General features: G+C 47.4%; 1 protein-coding gene across 3 annotated transcripts in view; it reads left to right on the top strand.

Moving 5' to 3' along the window:
• Window positions 1-20,425, top strand: part of GLRB (glycine receptor beta) — a 64,031-nt gene that overhangs the window by 2,964 nt on the left and 40,642 nt on the right. The window lies entirely within an intron of this gene.

Raw genomic sequence — 20,425 nt, 5'->3', positions numbered from 1 at the left:
TCCCGCCCTTCCCACCAGGTGGCTCAGGGCGGCTTACAACATATAAAATCTGACATAAAAATATAAAATTATGCATAAAAATTAGACATTCCACAATTTACATAATAAAAATCTAAACATTCACATAGTTATGTACAGCTCAGCACACACTTTTCGAGTTCACAGACAGATTTTCATTATGGGGATACTGTAAATACCTAAGCTGGATGTATAACTGAGAGCACTTCAGGTCATAATAAGGAATCACTACATTGGGGTAAAAACTTGGAATTTGATGTTATTGACTTAAGTATTAAACAATGTGTTGGAATTATTTTTATTGAAATTTAGGCCCTATGACTTTATTCTGTTTAGATACAGCTGAAATCATGGACTGCTCAGTCCTAAACTCTAGATGCCATTGCATCACTGATGGTGATGCAGCACTGATATAGCTAGTTGGTACCTATGCTTTCACAATAGAAAAAAGAGATGCCCAGCTCCATAGCTATTGTACTGGAATACATAGTGACCCCTACCGATCAGAGAGTGGCATGCCAACAATGCCCCATATGTCAGCCATATATAAAACCTGTCAAGCAATGCATGCTGATGCTGGCACACGTCATTGATGTTCCCCTGGTTTCATCCAGCTGCCCCCACTCACCCACAAAGTGCAACAAAGGAAATAAAATAGAACACACAGCACCCTGCCTCAGCAGAACCATGGCAGGCCAAGTACCATACTCTTTCTACCATGCTCCTGAACTCTCTGCAAAGGGAGGTTTGAATCCCTTCCTGCAAACATATTTTTTTTACTGATTTAGCACACAAGGAAGGAGGAGCTACTTCACCCAGAAACCCTCATGGTGAGTCCAGGCCTTGATGATTTTACCAAGAGGTACAGATTCATGGAGGTTAGACTCATCACTGACTGTTACCCAGGGGGCCTCTGAATAGCCAAATGGGGCCTCTGGGCTCTGAAAATGCCTCAGATGCTGGAGAGCAGCACATGAGGGCTGTTGTCTGTGGGTCCTGCTTGTGGCCTTCTCTATGGCATCTGGCTGATGCTGCTGGAAACAGGATGTTGAACTAGATGGACCACTGGTCTGATCCAGCATAGCTAGTCTTATGTCATTTGCCAGGCAGCTCACTAAAAAAATAACTAGTGTGAGAAACAGAAGCAAGAAGAGTTGAATTCCATTTAAGGGGAAATGTGTAAATAAGGCAGAATTTACCCTAGGCTAGATACAACCTAGAAGGAAGAGGCAAGAATAGAGCTTATGTCTCATTCATTTCAGAGAAGTTGAGAGAGGCAGAATTGTTGAGTCAGCACTCAGTAGATACTGTTGCAGGGGAAGGAGGTAGATATTTGCACCAGTTCATGTTTGAGTAATGGAATGTCTCTCGGATGCTTACCCGGATGGAGAAGTGGTGGATCCATGTTGGTACTTAGGTTTTGAGCAGGCATATCTGCAAAGGTTTTGAGCACTATTAGTATCTTGCTTATTCTCCTCTTTGGCTCTTTGTGCAAAGTGCCCTTTTTTGTTTTGGGGTTTTGGTATTTTTATGTATGTGTGTGCACACTTGGAAGTCATGGACCTCCAATTGACCCCTATTGGGAGCATGGAGGATATTCAGAGAGATGGCTAAATAAAGCCTGCCTCTGGCTCTGGAAGTCTCTCATCCAAGTACTTGCCAGAGTCGACCCTGCTTAGCTTTCAAGATCTGATGAGACTGGGCTTGCATGGACTGGGCTGCAAAGTGCTCCCTTGAGGCAAACTGCCCTTTCTCTAGAGTTCCCATAATAAAAAATGCACCATTTTTGTTCATAATGAAACTAGGCTGAGATAGCCTCATGCACCCTGTTATCTGATAGATTAACCTGGCTAGGCTTTATATGTTGCTTTGTAGAATTGTGATAGGCTTATGGATGCCAACCCCCAGGTGGGACCTGGGGTTCCCCTAGAATTAGAGCTCATCTCCAGACTTCAGAGATCAGTCCCACTGGAGAAAATGGATGTTTTGGAGGGTGGTGGACTCTATGGCACTGTATCCCACTGTGGTCCCTGTCCTCTCTAGGCTGCATCCCAAAATCTCCAAGAGTTTCCCAACCTGGATCTGGCAACCCTAGAAAGGCTGCAGACTTAGTTGTTATCTTAAGCTGTGCCATAGCTTTAAAGCATGGTAGGAGGCAATGGGGGGCGGATTTGTTAACTCCCACTGTGTTCAGTGATAGTATTTGTACCTACTCCAGTTGATGTGGCAGTTAACATTTTGATCAACAGCTCTGGGTCAGTACAAGAGATGGCTATGGCAAGCAGGGCTGTTTAAGAGGGGTGGAATAGAAAATTGAAGATGTGCACAAACCTATTTAAGAAATCAGTCATATGGAGTATAATAACATTTTTCATGGGATACAGAATTTCAGTTTTTATTTTACCTAAATAAAACTGTGGATCTGTGAAATCTGTTGCTAAGTTTTAGATATGCATTTGTCAGTACAGTGAATTCCACTAACTCTGAATATAAACTTTGCTGCAAAGAAAGAATTTAGTATACTGAAACTATTTCATGACAAATATCAGAATCCTCGGCTGTCAGTTTCCTGCCTTAAATATACAATATCATTTTAGCTATCATAGCAATCTCTTCATTATTAAAATAATGTATGTGAGAAGCATAGTGTAAATGTCAGAAACAATTAAGTTCCATGTTCAGTTCCTAATTCTACTGTGAAAATAGTGCCAGGACAACCTGGTGTGTGTTTTTAAATGTTGCCAATTAAAACACATTTACTTTGCTGAAATTTGCTGCTATATAGTATACTCAGATTTCACTAGTAGCCTGTGTGTATTTGCTTCTTGGGTTTTGTTAACTACTTAGGCAGTACTTATAATGAACCTGTCTGAGGGTCTTAACTTTCTTTTACTTCCATGAGTCAATGGAAATGTGCTGTTTCCAATGGTAGTGTACATTTCATTTTATTCAGGCTCTAAAAGACTTCCCATTTGAAAGAAATTAAATGTTAAGTGTTTTGTTTTTCTGGTCTAACTTATCTTATGTCATTCATGTATGTGCATTTTTTTGTATGTGGAAAAAGTCTAAGAATCAGGGTTTTAATTCTGATTGATCCCTACACAAGTTGGAATGGTTTATTCATCTGAATACAGAGCCTTAGAAACTAGGAACAAACTGTGTTATTGATGCTCTATGAATGGTTCATTGAGAGCAAATAGCTTCTTTCTCAGTGGCTTCTCAAACATTTTTTCCTGGTATACAAAACTTTCTTCTTGGTTGAATCTAGAAGGCCTTGTAAAACTACAATATGGCTTGCTATAATTTCAGAGTAACGTATTTCTTATTGGCTTTTTGTCTGGAAGGTCTTTACATCTGAGATCTTTTTATTACAGTCTATCTAATATTAAATAGATAAAATCTTGCTGTAATGTCCTGGAATACTAATGAAAAGTACCTATGTTTGAAGATACCAGTAAGATAAGTTGACAAACAATGCAGCTTTTCTCAGGAAAAAGAAAACAATCAGATTGCATGGATGAAAAATTCCACACAGGAAGAGTGTATGGCATTTTCCAGGGCTGCCAGGAGACCCATCATCATGGGACCCAGACAATTAATCTCTCTGCCCCCCCCCCATTACCCAGACCCAGTCTAATTTCATATGAAAGTATTGTATGACTTGCCCAGCTTCATGGACTCAGAAACCCCTGGAATATTGTCTTCCTAACCCTACCCCTCTTGGCAGCCCAGCAGTTTGCCAGAAAGAGAGAGAAAGAAGCTGAGACCTTGGAAGAAGAATGAGGAAGGGGTCTGTAGATAGAGGAATAAAAGGATAAGTGCCCCTGATGCCAGGCAGGTGAAGCAGGGAGGCAGTAGGTAGTATTGGGTTGAGAAGCAGATTCTATGCAAATAAGAGTAAGGTGGATACTAGAGGAAGAAGTGTGCTTAAGGCAAGGAAAGCAAAAATTAAAAAAAAGTTGAAGAAAATGTCTTTCAGCCAATCTGTATGTTGTAGTCAGGAAGGGAACAGACAGGGCAAGAGAGATGTGAGAGCTATGGAGTAGGGTGAGCGGGGGCAAAGAGGTGGCGGAAAAACTGAATTCCATATATAAATTTGATCAGCCAGTTGTTTGACTAGAATAATCTGGTATCTTATATTCTAATGGCGAAGTTGGGAAATCCTTGTATACTTAAATCTGGTGACTGGAGCTGTGAACGGGCAAGACAGATCTTTCTACAAACCTGAAAAGGGCTCTAGGTTTTGCAGAAAAATGAGAAACCTTTTTCTAAAATACACTGGGCAGATTCCCTCGGTAGCTATTGCTAGGCAACCACAGCATTCCAAGCTTGGCTCTGTCAGTAAAAGGCAGGATGAGGGGGCAGGTCCCTTTCCAGCCCTATTTTGGCATTTCAGGGAAAAGACATTGTGGCTAGTTCTGGCTTGGGTTGCCAGCTCCAGGTTGGGAAATTCTTGGAGATTTTGTGATGAAGTCTGATGAGGGCAGGGTTTGATGAGGGGAGAGGCCTCAACATGGTATTATGCCAGAGTCCAACCTCCAAAGCGGCTATTTTCTCCATGGGGACAGATGTCTGGAGTTCAGTTGTAATACTGGGGAATGTCCAGGGCCCACCTGGAGGTATCAGGCCTAGGTGCCTTAATGCCACCTGACTTGATTGATTCAAGTAGTCTTGGCTGCTCACTACTATTCAAGAGCAGCCACCCTGAGAAAGCCTCTCCTCCCATGATCTGTGTAAATTGTTGGGTCACTGGACTATAATGCTTGGGGTGACCATCCAAAAACGATGAACTGTACAATTAGAGAAATTTTTAAAAGGCTCTGGTCCCTCTCTTCTTTACCATTATATAGTGCTGGGACACTATGGAGTGATTTATCAGATGGTCACCTTGTTTTAAGGGCTAAAGTTTTACGGTAGCTGAGCTTGGTTTTATAGTTGGGTTTTTATGTTGTCACCCACTCTGGGCCCACTTGCGAGAGGGGTGGGATAGAAATAAAATAATAAAAATAAAACTAATGTAGCAATTAGAGCTTCAGATTAGGGACTGTGAGATCCAGGTTCAGATCGCCATCTTGCATTGGAAGCTGACTGAGTAATTTGGGGCTATTTGCACACTTTCATTCTAACCTACCTCACATCACAGGGTTGTTGTGCAGATAAAAAGGAGGAGAGAATAATGTAAGCTGCTTTGGTCCCCGCTATGAAGAAAGAAAGTTGTTTTTCCTTAGTAGAAGCTGCAGGGGGAAAGGAGAGGGAAAGCTGAAGACAGAAAGGCCGATAAAGGAAGCTTGGCTATTGGGTAGAAAGGAGATAGGGTTGCCAGTTTCTGGAGATTTGAGGGGTGCAGCCTGGAGAGGGTGGGTTTTTAGGAGGGGAGGGATAGGTATCATAGACTCCAACATTTGAAGTAGCCATTTCCTCAGGGGACTGGTGTTGCCAGCCTCCAGGTGGGGACTGGGGATTACCCAGAATTACAGCTGTTCTCCAGATGACAAAGATCAGTTCTGGAGACAATGAGTCAGCCTTCCATGCTTCTGAGGTCAGTAAAATGAGTATCCAGCTTGCTGGAGGGAAAGTGTAGATGACTGGGGAACACAATGGCAAACCACTCCATAAAAAGTCTGCCATGAAAACATTGTGATACAAGGTCACCCCAGAGTCAGAAACAACTGGTGCCTGCATAGGGGACTACGCTTTTAAAAATCTTGTAACTTTTAAGGAGTTTTATGTTTTAAATCCCCAGGATCCTCCCAATGGATCAATGCTTATAAAGTTTAACTATAATGGAAATGAACAACTGTTTTACATCTTTGAGAAAAGTGTAGCAAGCAGAGTCCTGTGCAGATTACACTTCGTTGGCACAAACTTTTTATCGGTAGCAAATTAGCAAAAGATTTATGTAATATTGAGACTTACAACATGCTGTCTCCACTTAAGTACAGGGTCTTATGGCAGGCAGTTCTGCAAAGCAATGTGTATCTGGATAAAGACTTCATTAAGTACATTTGAACTAGTAAGCTTCCTGGTGCCATGTAGGTAACATTTCATGTTTTGGTTTGTTTTTAAAGTACCTGCACTGTTCCCTGAGGGGAGGCTGTTAGTCAGACATCATTTTCCAGTGAAGTTGAGTCATATCAATACCAGGTCAACAGATGGAACTGGAGAGATGAGAACCTGCTTGAGAAAAAAGTTAATTATTATGTCATAAGCAAATATTTACTGGAAATGCTTTTCCATTTTCCAAATAGGCAGATTCTTGCCGTGATTACTCATGGTTCTGTTTAGAGCTAGTTATGTAATTATTGACTGGTGTGAGAGGCTCCTCTCCTGTCTGTTTAGATCTCAGCAGCCTCTTTCAACAGTTGTGTTCTACAGCAGTAGTGTTTCATCCCAGGACTATCTTTAACCCCAGCTTGAAACATGGGACCCCCTTTCATTTTTTGACTACGGTATATATATACATCTTTCTATTGCTCTATTTTTGATTTTTCTCTGTCTCTCCATGCATTCTCCATCTTTCTGCTGGTCTCCTTCTCTCTTAGTCCTCATTAAAAAAGTAACATAAAAGATTCCCAGAATGGTTATTTACCCTGATATGGCTCACTTCAGGCTGACCTTACATATTTCAGAGCACTAAATGCTGAATTGCTGTTGTGACTAGAACACTGTATATGTATCTATTCTTAAATAGAGGTACATTACAGATATGCTAATCCGAAAAGCATTATTGGGATCCAATTTACTAGGTGGATGTTTACTAGGTGGATCACTAAGCGATCTATAGTGCTGATTACAACAGATACAGAAAAAATGGGTAATCTATAAGGTTGCCAGGTCCCACTCAGGAAATATCTAGGGACTTTAGGGGTGGAACCAGGGAACTTTCCCATTCCCTAAAAAGAAATATTTACAAATTCAGCAGTGCAATTTTCCTGAATCCAGTCTTCATTTCCTCCTCTTTTTTGCATTCAAATGATTCCACGGCAACTGTGCTTGCACTAAAATGAAAGTGAACTCACACACACACTCACAAAGCCAAAATAAACAGTTTGCATGCCCATACTTTTGCGATCTCCCTGGGGCAGTGGTATAGATAGCTTTACTCGCTGGAGTCGCTGAATGTAGCAATCTGCTGAATTTAAACCAATTTATGGAGAGAAAGGTCTTAAGGATGTAGTTTTCGTCTATCCCAATCTCAGGTTCTAGTTAACTCTTTACTATCCCTTTTACTACACAGTTTCTGAAAGGAATGGAAAACGAACAGAGAGATTGGGCTCTCTGGCTTTCTCTTACACACATATGGCTGTTCCTGCTCTGCTCCCCCCCCCCCCCGCTTCAGTCTTGCTAAGATTTAAAGGCGCACACACACCCCTTCCGAAACAGAAGCAGTTGCAAGCTTCTGACCCTGCCTGATCTAAAGGCATATTGTGGCTGTTGAGGCAGGGCTTCTTCTGAGCTGTATGGTGGTGGGGAGGAGCCAAGCCAACCCTGGGTGAGACAGTGATACAAAGATCAAGAACAAAAAAGCCACAAGGCTGTCACAACCAAACCAAAAGTTCAAACTATCTCAAAACAATACAAGGAAGTCTTTGTGTGTCACCGCATGCAATCTATTACTTATAACCATCATATATTACAATCATTAATGCTCATATTCTCATGTACACCATAATCATTGCTATATATGCCATATATGGATTGAAAACCTCCTTAATGATAATTAAAGTCCAAAGTCTTCTTTAAATAATAGTCCATATATAGAGGGGGAGGAGCCTGCATAGCCAGGAGATCCCTCACCTGAACCTGAGAACTGTCCCAGGTTTTCATTTCCACCCCCCCCCCCGGACTCGAGTATTGAACTGTTTTCTTTGCTTGCCTCATTGTATTCTTTTAAGGCATTGGTTCATCCTGCTATTACCACTCTAAAACTGGATCTTTAAAGACATATTTTAATGTATGTTTTCGTGTAATAATCCCTTTTAATATTGTGATGTTTGCAGATTATTTTCACTGCAGCTTTCACTATCACAAGACTATGTCAGAACTGTTTTCAGTTTTATGAGTTGCACTAAAATTAGAACTGCTCTGGTGTTATACTTGTAATAACTTTGTTACTTCTGAGAAACGCTAGTGTTTAGCACAGGGGTTTCAAACATGCAGCCTGGGGGCCAAATCAGGCCCCCAGAGGGCTCCTATCAGCCCCCCCAAGCAGCTAGCAGTCATCTGCTTCCTTCTGTCTTGCATCGTTCTGCATCACAGTTTGCTTTGCCAGGCTGACTCGATCACTCAGGAGCTATAAAGCAAAGCCTCTATTTTCTCCATTGACTGAGACTCCTCCTTTAGGGAGGAAGAGGGAGAGCTTGTTTTGCCAGGCTCTCTCAATCACACAGCACAGCTACTGAGCCAAGCCTTTCTTCCTTCTATTGGCTGAGGCTCCTCCTCCTCCTGGTCCTCTGGAAAAGGAAGGAAAGAGCCAGAGCTTCCTTTGCCCAGTTCCCCAGATCACATGAGAGAGATACAAAGAAAGCACCTTTAAGACCAACAAGTGCTAATGTTTCAAACATGTTTTATTTTAAGCTTTTTAAAAATCTCTGTGTTTTTCTGTTTCCTTTATAAAGTTTATACCTCTGCTATCTGGCATTACACTTTATGACACACATGGCCTGGCCCAACAAGGTATCATTTATGTCAGATTCTGCCCTCAGAACAAGTGAGTTCAACACGCCTGGTTTAGCAGTTTCTTTTAGCAGATTTGTGTTATGGGCATCAGCTTTATCTGTGGCATCTGTCAGGATGTTTGCTGTCTGATACTGCCATTTCACTTTTCTTAGTCTTATCATTAAAACTGACAGCAAGATGCTTTTTACCAATCACCAATGAAGCCAGGTATGGATGGAGGTCCCAAAAGAAGGCTTCCACTCCAGAAAGGGCAGAACTTCAGCTCCAGTGGCAGCATTTCATAGTTTCCCAGTTGACTTGGCTAGTTAGAATTATAGCAAATTTACTTGGTTATTGAGGAGACATTCTGGGAGTCTGGGCTCCCCAGCAATCAAGGGTGAGGAGCAAACATATCTTGTCTGCTTGCTTCTCCCCAGTAACAACACGTTGCCCATGCACTAGGGTTGCCAACCCCCAGATAGGACCTAGAGATCTCCCAGAATTAATGCTGATCTTCAGATCTTATCTGGAGGAAATGGCTGCTTTGGAAGGTGGCCTCTATGGCTATATATATATATATATATATATATATATATATATATATATATATATATATATATATATATATATATATATATATACTCTACCCAAACCCCACCTTCCCCAGGTTTCACCCCCCCCCCAAAAAAAAAAATTCCAGGAATTTCCCAACCCTGAGTTGGCAGTCCTACCACTCACCATTTCCTGAATTTTGATAAGGTGGAAATAACTTGGTGCTTCAGGACAAATGCAGGAATATTTGACTCTTTTAGACTGGCTGAGAAAGAGTTCTTTTTCATATGCTTCACTTTGCCACTTTGTCAGAGTGGGATCATTCTAATTAGTCCTGGTTAGGCCCTGTTGTGGTTAGATGGAAGAGTGCAGGCTTTTGTTTGTTAGGAATCTATGGCAAACACCTCAAGGCATCTTATAATGGGGCAAAATTCCCAAGCACAGCTTCTGAATGATTAGTAGCTGAGGGGTTGGTAAGTAGGCCAGCCCCTTCAGGGCTGTGGCTTCACCAGTTTGAACCTTAATGTTCCACAGCATCAGAGAAGAGTAGTGGAACAACAGCTAGGATTGCCAATCCCCAGTTTGCTGACTCCATGCAATTAAACATATGAACATATGAACATATGAAGCTGCCTTATACTGAATCAGACCCTCGGTCCATCAAAGTCAGTATTGTCTTCTCAGACTGGCAGCGGCTCTCCAGGGTCTCAAGCTGAGGTTTTTCACACCTATTTGCCTGGACCCTTTGTTGGAGATGCCAGGGATTGAACCTGGGACCTTCTGCTTCCCAAGCAGATGGTCTACCACTGAGCCACCGTCCCTCCCCCCCACCGTCCCTCCTGCAATTAGTGTGAGGTCACTCACAGTTTGTTAGCCCCTGGCTCACACATTTTTGTCTTCGCTCAGGAAAAATGGTTCCAGAGCACATTAATTCATGCAATAGCTTTAATGCCGGTAGCTCACGAAGAAGAATTTTTGCTCACAAGATGTCACGGCTGGGGCCGGGTCAGGCAAAGTCCAGAGGCAGTCCGAGGTCTGTAGCCAGTAAGCAGGAGGGTCTGAGGCGCCAAATCCAAATCAGTGTACAAGTATCGCAGGTCCGAGGTCCAGAAGCCGAGGTCAGGGAGTCCAGAAGTCAAAAGCCAAAGTCAGGGAGTCAGGAACCAAAGTCAAGCCGGAGTGGATGCTAGGATGTCAGGGAGATGACTAGTTGCTTCCACAAAGCCTCCTCCCAAAGCCCACAGCTATATAGCCCTCTGCTGGCTGTTGCCCGTTTGGGCTAATTGCTGGCTCAGGGAGGCAGCCAGGATCCTGTCATAACTCAAGCATCCTTGCTCTTAGGAGGGCCAGAATCCTCTCAGAACTCAGGGCTCAGGGAGCGTCTTGCTTGTGAGCGTGCCGCCCTCCTCCGATCCCTGAGGTCCTGCCGGAGGCGGTCACGCACACGAGCCACCCGAGAGGGCGAGGCAGGGGGGCTGGGATCTTCTCCAGCAGGAGGCAGGGGCACTGGTGCAGGTGGCAGGGGCACAGTTTCCTCGTCAGACTCAACTTCCTCTGCAGGGTCCCCAGCACCCATGACACTATCCCCCCCCCCAGGGCCCCCCTCCGTCGAGGGACCTGGAAGGTCGGGGTGGTCGTTGTGGAACCGGTGCACCAAGATTGTCCTCGGGCTCCCAAGACCGGTCTTCTGGGCCATATCCCTCCCAGTCCACCAGGTATTGGAGGCCTCCACGATGGTACCGGGAGTCCAGGATCTGGCGCACCTCATATTCTTCCTCGTCATCCACCAACACCGGTGGTGGCGGCGGTGGGCAAGGAGGCCGAGCTGGGTCAGGGGGTGCAGCTGGAACAAGGAGGGAGCGATGGAACACAGGGTGAATGCGGAGGTGGGGTGGCAACTGGAGCCTGAAGGCGACGGGGTTTATTTGGTCCGTGACGGGGTAGGGTCCAATGAACCGCGCATCCAGCTTGTGAGACCGACCAGGCCGGCGCAGGTAGCGAGTTGAGAGCCACACCTGATCCCCTGGCTGGATTGGGGGGCCTTCCTGCCTCTTCCGGTCCGCAGCCAGTTTATAGGCTTCCTTGGCCCGCTGTAGCTGCTCCCGGAGCAAGTCTTGGCTGGCGCGGAGTTCTTGCAGGTAGGCCTCGATGGCGGGGACATTCGTGGGTGGCAGGATCGCCAGGAAGAACCGAGGGTGGTACCCGTAGGTTGCAGCAAACGGGGTCATTTGGGTGGACGAGTGGACCGCGTTGTTGTATGCAAACTCCGCTAGAGGCAACAGACTGGTCCAGTCGTCCTGCTGGTAGCAGGTGTAACAGCGGAGATATTGCTCTAGCGTGGCATTGGTGCGCTCTGTCTGACCATCAGTCTGTGGGTGGTAGGCTGAGGACAGGTGCACTCGAGTACCCAGGCTGGAATGGAGGGCTTGCCAGAACCAAGAGGAGAACTGGGGGCCCCGGTCTGAGATCAGGTGGGCTGGGAGTCCGTGCAGACGAAAGATGTGTTGCAGGTAGAGCTGGGCTGTCTCCTGAGCTGTGGGAAGTTTCGGACACGGAATGAAGTGGGCCATCTTGGTAAATAGGTCGACGACCACCAAGATGCAAGTCTGACCTTTGGATCGTGGGAGTTCTGTAATGAAGTCCATCGAGATGGTGTCCCAGGGTCCTGAGGGTGCGGGCAAGGGCTGTAACAACCCCGAGGGTTTGGCTGGGACGTCTTTGGCCCGCCGACAGACATCACAGGAGCTGACATAGCGGGCAACATCGGAGCGCACTCGTGGCCACCAGAATTCTCGCGTCAGCAAGTGGGTGGTCTTATGCTGTCCAAAGTGCCCGGCGGGTAACGAGTCATGAGTCAGGCGTAGCACTTCTGCCCGCAAGGGCCCGGGCGGCACATAGAGGCGTTCGCGGTGTAGCAAGAGACCGCCTCGAGTCGTGAACTCGCCTGCTGAGTCGTCTTGGAGTGCCTGGAGGTGTTGCTGGACCCAGGGATCGTTGGCCTGGCTAGCACGAATGTCCTCCACGAGTGTGGGTGAAGTGGAGGTGGCTGCAAATACTGAGGGTGGCAGGATGGGAGCAGCGGGCGCGGCCGCAGTTGAAGCAGGGGCGTATTCCGGTTTCCGGGACAGCGCGTCTGCTTTCCGGTTCTGGGTATGGGGGATGTAGGAGATCCGGAAGTCAAAGCGAGAGAAGAATAGGGACCACCGGATCTGGCGCTGGTTGAGACGGCGGGTGGTCTGGAGGTGCTCTAGGTTCCGGTGGTCAGTGAGCACTTGAACAGGGTGGCGAGCCCCTTCGAGGTAGTGCCTCCAAACCTCAAAAGCCGCCTTGATCGCAAGCAACTCCCTCTCCCAGATGGTATAGTTCCTTTCCGCAGCCGTGAGCTGGCGCGAGTAATAGGCGCAGGGCTGGAGTGGCTGAGACGGCTCCTCGCGCTGGGACAGCACTGCTCCCAGGGCCACGTTGGAGGCATCAGCTTCCACCGTAAAGGGAAGCTGGGGGTCAGGGTATCTCAGGAGTGGCCCGGTGGCAAAACGGGTCTTCAGGGTGGAGAAGGCGATATCGGCCTCTGGGGACCAGCAGAAGGGTTCTTTGGGGCGGAGTAGTTGAGTCAGGGGTGTTGTCAGGGAGGCATAGGCCGGGATGAATTGCCGATAGTAGTTGGCAAAACCAAGGAATCGCTGCAGGTCTTTGCGATTCTGAGGAGCCTGCCAGGTCAGGACCGCTTCTACTTTTTTCGGGTCCATGAGGATCCCTTGTGGAGACACAATGTGACCGAGGAACTCGACAGAGCGCAGGTCGAAGTCGCACTTCTCCAGCTTGGCGTAGAGGCCATGGGTTCGTAGGCGCTGCAGGACCTGGCGGACGTGCTCGGCGTGCTGGGCAGGATTGCGGGAGTAAATTAGGATGTCATCTAGATATATGATTGCGAAGCGGTCGAGCAGGTCCCGGAATATGTCGTTCATGAACCTCTGGAAGACAGCGGGGGCGTTGGTCAATCCGAAGGGCATCACCAGGTGCTCGTACTGCCCGTACCGGGTCCCAAATGCGGTCTTCCATTCGTCTCCAGGTCGTATGCGCACCAAATTGTACGCTCCACGGAGGTCCAGCTTGGTATAGATTTGGGCCCCCTTTAAGCGATCCAAGAGTTCAGGGATCAGTGGTAGAGGGTACCGGTCGCGGATGGTGATCTTGTTCAGGGCCCGGTAATCATTGCACAGCCGGAGCTCCCCACTTTTCTTCTTCACGAAGAGAACTGGAGCAGACAGGGGAGAGGTTGAGGGTCGGATGAAGCCGCGTTTCAGGTTCTTATCTAGGAAGTCTCGCAGAGCGGCCAACTCAGGCTCCGACATTGGGTACAGACGCCCCACCGGGAGTGGTGCCCCAGGTACCAAGTCAATGGCACAGTCATAGGGCCGGTGAGGGGGAAGCTGATCCGCTCCCGTCTCTTCGAAGACATCGGCGAAATCCGCATACTTCTGAGGGAGCTGAGGACCACCACTCGGGATGCCAGCTGCCAGAGTGGTGGGAGGAGTCAGATGGGGGCATGGGTCTTGGAAACGTAGTTCCTGCTGGGCCCAGTCCACGATGGGGTTGTGCAGCTTCAGCCAGGAAAGGCCCAGAATCAGTGGGAAGCGAGGCATGCGGGCGACATTAAACTGCAGCTGTTCTTGGTGCTGCTGGACGTGGAAGGTGATGGGACAGGTCTCCTGGGTGACAGGCCCAGAACGGAGGAGGCGCCCGTCAATAGCCTCCACCAGCGACGGAGTCTCTTTTGTCTGCACCGGGATCTGGTGCTGTTTTACAAAGGCGGCATCTATAAAACAGTGGGCTGCTCCCGAGTCCAGCATGGCATACACGAACAGCCAGCGTTCGTCAGGCAGACGGAGTTTGACTGGTAGCAGGAACGGGCCCGGGGTATCAGCCCGCTGTTCGGAGGACCCAGCTAGTCGCCCCAGGCTGGGGGGTCCACTTACGCCTGGGGCTGCCCTTTTGGCGGCGGTGGCGGTGAAGGCCCGGGTTCCTGATGCTTAGCAGGGCAGCCAGAGGCATAGTGGCCTGCCGTGCCGCAGTAGAGGCACAGATTCTGTGTGCGGCGTCTGGCCTTTTCCTCTGGGGTCAGGCAGGGTCGGGCAGCTCCAAGCCGCATAGGCTCGTCCTCGGCGCTGGTACGAGCTGAGGATGGGCGAGGAGCCAAGTGGCATGGCGCAGGGAGCTGGCGCCCTCTGGTCTTGGCTTGGCGGCGACTTTCCAGGCGGCCATCGATGCGGAGGCAGAGGGTGATAAGTTGTTGAAGCGTGGGTGGTGGCTCCACCCTGGCCAGTTCATCCAGGACCTCCTCTGCCAACCCCTCGGTAAACTGGTCCATCTGGGCAGCCTCATTCCACGCCAAGTCTTGGGCCAGGAGCTTGAATTCGGTGGCATACTGAGCCACCGAGGATTTGCCTTGTTTCAGTGCCCTGATCTTCCGGTTGTCTGTGGCTGCTTGGACTGGGCTAGAGAAAGCAGCAGACAGGTGGGCCTCAAACCCTTGGTAATTAGTTAGTAGGGGAGAGGATGCGACCAGCAAGGGTGTGGCCCATTTGGCCGCCTGCCCCTTTAACAGACTGATGATGAAACACACCTTTGTCTTGTCATTGAGGAAGTCCCGTGCTCTCAGTTCAAAGTACAGCCGACACTGTGCTAGGAAGGCAGGAAATTCTTCCACGGCACCCCCAAATCTGTCAGGTGGGGAAACTGGGCACTTGGCTGGAGCACTGGCCGCAGGTTGTTGCTGCAAGTGCACTACTGCCTGTGTTAGCTGCTGTACCTGGGCTTGGAGCGCAGCCAGTAGTTCTGTGGTTTCACTTGCTTCAGCATCCATCCTGTGGAGTGGGTGTTTGTCTGGTGGAAGCAATCTGTCACGGCTGGGGCTGGGTCAGGCAAAGTCCAGAGGCAGTCCGAGGTCTGTAGCCAGTAAGCAGGAGGGTCTGAGGCGCCAAATCCAAATCAGTGTACAAGTATCGCAGGTCCGAGGTCCAGAAGCCGAGGTCAGGGAGTCCAGAAGTCAAAAGCCAAAGTCAGGGAGTCAGGAACCAAAGTCAAGCCGGAGTGGATGCTAGAATGTCAGGGAGATGACTAGTTGCTTCCACAAAGCCTCCTCCCAAAGCCCACAGCTATATAGCCCTCTGCTGGCTGTTGCCCGTTTGGGCTAATTGCTGGCTCAGGGAGGCAGCCAGGATCCTGTCATAACTCAAGCATCCTTGCTCATAGGAGGGCCAGAATCCTCTCAGAACTCAGGGCTCAGGGAGCGTCTTGCTTGTGAGCGTGCCGCCCTCCTCCGATCCCTGAGGTCCTGCCGGAGGCGGTCACGCACACGAGCCACCCGAGAGGGCGAGGCAGGGGGGCTGGGATCTTCTCCAGCAGGAGGCAGGGGCACTGGTGCAGGTGGCAGGGGCACAGTTTCCTCGTCAGACTCAACTTCCTCTGCAGGGTCCCCAGCACCCATGACACAAGACTCCACAGCCTAGAGAGAGTATTGATTGTAGGCCAGGCAACAGGAAAGGGCAACTAGAATGATTAAAAGGTTTGGAACACTTTCCCTACAAAGAAAGGTTAAAACGCTTGGGGCTCCCCAGCCCGGAGAAACGTCGACTGCGGGGTGACATGACAGAGGCCGACAAGATTATGCATGGGATGGAGAAAGCAGAGAAAGAAGTCCCCCTCTCCCCCTCCCACAAGACAAGAACCCGTGGGCACTCGATGAAATTGCCTAGCAGTCGGGCCAGAACGGATAAAAGGAAGTCGTTCTTCACCCAAAGGGTGACTGACGTGGAATTCACTGCCACAGGAGGCGGCGGCAGCCACAAGCATAGCCAGCCCCAAAAGGGAATTGGATAAAAATATGGAGCAGAGGCCCATCAGTGGCTATTAGCCACAGCATATGTGTATGTGTGTATGTGTATGTATGCATGTATGTATATGTGGGTGTGTTATAATATTATTAAATATATACGGTACATTTCTATAAATTTCAAATTCTACTTTATTTCTAAATCTGGAATTAAGCGCTCCAAACTTTCTACACCTATACACACACACACACACACACACACACACTGGCCACTGTGTGATACAGAGTGTTGGACTGGATGGGCCATTGGCCCGACCCAACATGGCTTCTCTTCTGTTCTTATGTGACACAGAGTGTTGGACTGGAGGGGCCATTGGCCTGACCCAACATGGCTTCTCTTATGTTCTTATGTGACACAGAGTATTGGACTGGATGGGCCATTGGCCTGATCCAACATGGCTTCTCTTCTGTTCTTACGTGACACAGAGTGTTGGACTGGATGGGCCATTGGCCTGATCCAAAAGGGCTTCTCTTATGTTCTTATGTGACACAGAGTGTTGGACTGGAGGGGCCATTGGCCTGATCCAACATGGCTTCTCATATGTTCTTACGTGACACAGAGTGTTGGACTGGAGGGGCCATTGGCCTGATCCAACATGGCTTCTCTTCTGTTCTTATGTGACACAGAGTGTTGGACTGGAGGGGCCAGTGGCCTGACCCAACATGGTTCTCTTATGTTCTTATGTGACACAGAGTGTTGGACTGGAGGGGCCAGTGGCCTGACCCAACATGGCTTCTCTTATGTTCTTATGTGACACAGAGTGTTGGACTGGAGGGGCCATTGGCCTGACCCAACATGGCTTCTCTTATGTTCTTATGTGACACAGAGTGTTGGACTGGAGGGGCCATTGGCCTGACCCAACATGGCTTTTCTTATGTTCTTATGTGACACAGAGTGTTGGACTGGAGGGGCCATTGGCCTGACCCAACATGGCTTCTCTTATGTTCTTATGTGACACAGAGTGTTGGACTGGAGGGGCCATTGGCCTGACCCAACATGGCTTCTCTTATGTTCTTATGTGACACAGAGTGTTGGACTGGAGGGGCCATTGGCCTTATCCAACATGGCTTCACTTATGTTCTTATGTGACACAGAGTATTGGACTGGAGGGGCCATTGGCCTGATCCAACATGGCTTCTCTTATGCTCTTATGTGGCACAGAGTGTTGGACTGGATGGGCCATTGGCCTGATCCAACATGGCTTCTCTTATTTTCTTAAAGTGAAAGATCAGTAACTGGGAAACCTGGTCACACAACGCCCTATTAATGCAAATAAGCCTGCAAAAGTCCCTTCCCCATACGTGTTTCTTTACTATCCCATGCAATATGAGTGCTGGTCATTAAAGAAGACTTCCAGCTCGGAAACACTTCCCCTTGACAATCGCTATTCGTGTCTGGTCACCTAACGAGGAACTCCTACTCGCCCCAGGTGCTTGGCTCTGTATAAACCCATTTAGGAAATGGGGGTAACACCCTGAGGCAAGTGTGGCTGAGAGAGCTCTCCTAGAAGCTGCCCTTTCAAGGACAACTCCGCCAGAGCTATAGCTGACCAAAGACCATTCCAGCAGCTGCAAGCGGAGGAGCGGGGAATCAAACCCAGTTCTCCCAGATAAAGAGCGCACTTCACCATTACACCAAGCTGGTTCTCCAATGAACCTCACACCTTACACCAACTTGCTATAAAGATTCTCTCACTTTATATAAGATTTCTGTAAGTCCATACAAAGTTGTAGAAGTTCACAGTTTAATACACAAACATATACTTACCTTGATCCTGCAGCAGAGTCTTCACACACAATAAACAAATAAATCTTTCTCACATGTAAATCAATATACACTCTTGTGCAATTGGGAAATCTTCTGCACCAGGCCACTTCTAGGATTAATCTCTTGTGTATAATATTTCTCCAAGTCCAAACCATGACAAGTTCAACCGGTCTGAGCTGCCTCATTTGTATAACTGCTTTATCCAAGCTTCACAATTTCTCTGAATAATTTTCCTTGGGAACACTCAGAATTCTGTCACCTTCTAATGTCACATTCCAGTTGAGGCACATGGGGAGGGCAGAGTTTGGAGAGCATTCTCTCTCTGTAGCCACTGTAAGACTTCAATTTCTCCTAGATTATATGGTATTCCATATGTTATACCATACTGTTCACCATCCAAAATTGCCATATCCTTCAAGAAAACTGATCTCTGTAGTCCAGAGATCACTGTTAATTCCAGAAGAACTCTAGACCTCACCTTAAAGTTGGTAACCCTAAAAGCATATAGGGAAAGACAATGGCTGATGATAGCAATCAATGTCTTCTTCAGCTGCACTGGGCCTCATTTGGCCACATATTTTGTGGTCAAGGACTGGCACATACAAGGACAGATAGTAAAAGGGCAGATGCACAATGGCTTCAGCCATGGCTGTAAGACATCTTTGAGTCTTCTGCCACCTGTTCAGTCTTGTACACTTGATGTCTTGCAAAACAGCTAGAGCTTTCAACAAAGGAAGGCTTTTTTTGCCTGGATAAAGTGCCACCATTACTGGAATAGACTTATAGGATCCAGTCCATACAATTGCTTTGCAGTGCAATTGCTTTGTGGTAATAGATATTTTTCAGGTAATGTAGAAAGAACTGTGTCAGTTACGGATTTAAAAAAAAAAAAACACTGCGTAAAAACATGTATGAAACCATTAGATTGTAGGAAAAGCATTAACAGAACAATAAAAAATTGAGAAGGAGCCAGTACAGTTCACTCCACGCTGATGACACTGTGACATCTGCACACTGCAAACTTATTCTCAATTGTCATGGCTGCTCTTCAAGGGGCTCTGGGAATTGTAATTCTGGGAAGATACTCAAAATGACTGTCAGAATCTTAACAGCTCTGCACAACACTACAATTGCTAGGTTTCCTTGAGAGAAATTATGTCAGTTAAACTGATTTAACCTTGAGGGGGAACACTTGAGATATTCAAAAGCTACATGTTGTACTTTAATAAAACACTTGAAAAGTATGTTTTTTATAAACTGGTATTTTTTAATAAACTGTTTTCCTATTATATCTCTCTTTCTTTACATTAGAAACATTTCATTTTCTTCAGTGCATTGGGAACAATTTTGAAACTAACTGCAATGTTGCTGAAATTGGCGTTATCATATGCTATACTAATGTTGCAGGCAACAATGTTAGAGTGGTTTATAATTTTAGGGATGGAAATACCTCCAATATTAGCACCTACTTTAACTGGGGGGGGGGGAGTATATTCTTGAGAGCTGTTCTGACATTCTCAGATGTGTCTGTAGCAGGTCCTGTGCTGATTGGCTGACTGGCCTTCAGGCGGGTACAAGCCAGGGGGCCATGAGGAATCCTGTGAAGTGAAACAATTTGGAAGCCCTTCCCAGTCCCTCAAAATCTCTCCATCTAAGGCTTTAGGGCCTTGAGCAGGGTGGGACTACAAATTATTAATCAGTGTCACCAGTGTTGCCAAATCAGCCTTCTACCATTTTTGACAGGCTTGACAACTTAGTTCACTTACCTCTCCCCCTGGGACCTAGCTACAGTGATCCATGCAACTGTCACTTCCAGGTTAGACTACTGTAACTCGCTCTGTGTGGGGATGCCCTTGAATCCAGAAACTCCAGCTGATGCAATATGCAGTGGTTCACCTTCTGATTCCAATGTCAGCTGGTGCTGCGCCAGTTGTACTGGATTCCAGCTGAGTTCTGGGTCTGGCTCAGGGTCTTGGTGCTAACCTTCAAGACCTTATGCAGCTAGAACCTTATGTAGCTAGGGGTGCGGGACTGTTTCTCCCCATATGTGCTCCGCAGGACCTTTTCTGCCCTGGCCTCAACCTGGTGGACATTCTTCCCATTGAAATCAGGGCTCTGCAGGACTTGTTACAGTTCTGCAGGCCTGTAAAACAGAACTGTTCCACCAGGCTTTCAGCTATCTGGCAGGCATCCATTTTTTTATTCTGGCACTTCCTACCCAAACTGTCCTTAAATTGCCTTATGGTAAAGGTGGCAGCCTTCACTATCAATTGTAACTGGACTGCTACCATAACTCCACCTGCCTGGTCTTCAGTACAGATGGCACGCTGGACTGTTATTGTCTCACCATCTGTTTTTAATCTGGACTCTTAACTACTATTTTAAATGTCGTTTTGTTGTTATATTTATGTTGTGACCCACTAGGGTTGCCAGGTCCAGTTCAAGAAATATCTGGGAATTTTGGGGGTGGAGCCAAGAGACATTGGGGTGAAGCCAGAAGCAAGGTTGTGACAAGCATAATTGAACTCCAAAGGGAG

Source organism: Heteronotia binoei, chromosome 9 (assembly GCF_032191835.1).
Source record: "Heteronotia binoei isolate CCM8104 ecotype False Entrance Well chromosome 9, APGP_CSIRO_Hbin_v1, whole genome shotgun sequence".
NCBI lineage: Eukaryota > Metazoa > Chordata > Lepidosauria > Squamata > Gekkonidae > Heteronotia > Heteronotia binoei.
Note: the sequence above shows the minus strand (reverse complement) of the source record. Positions and strands in the feature narration are given on the sequence as shown.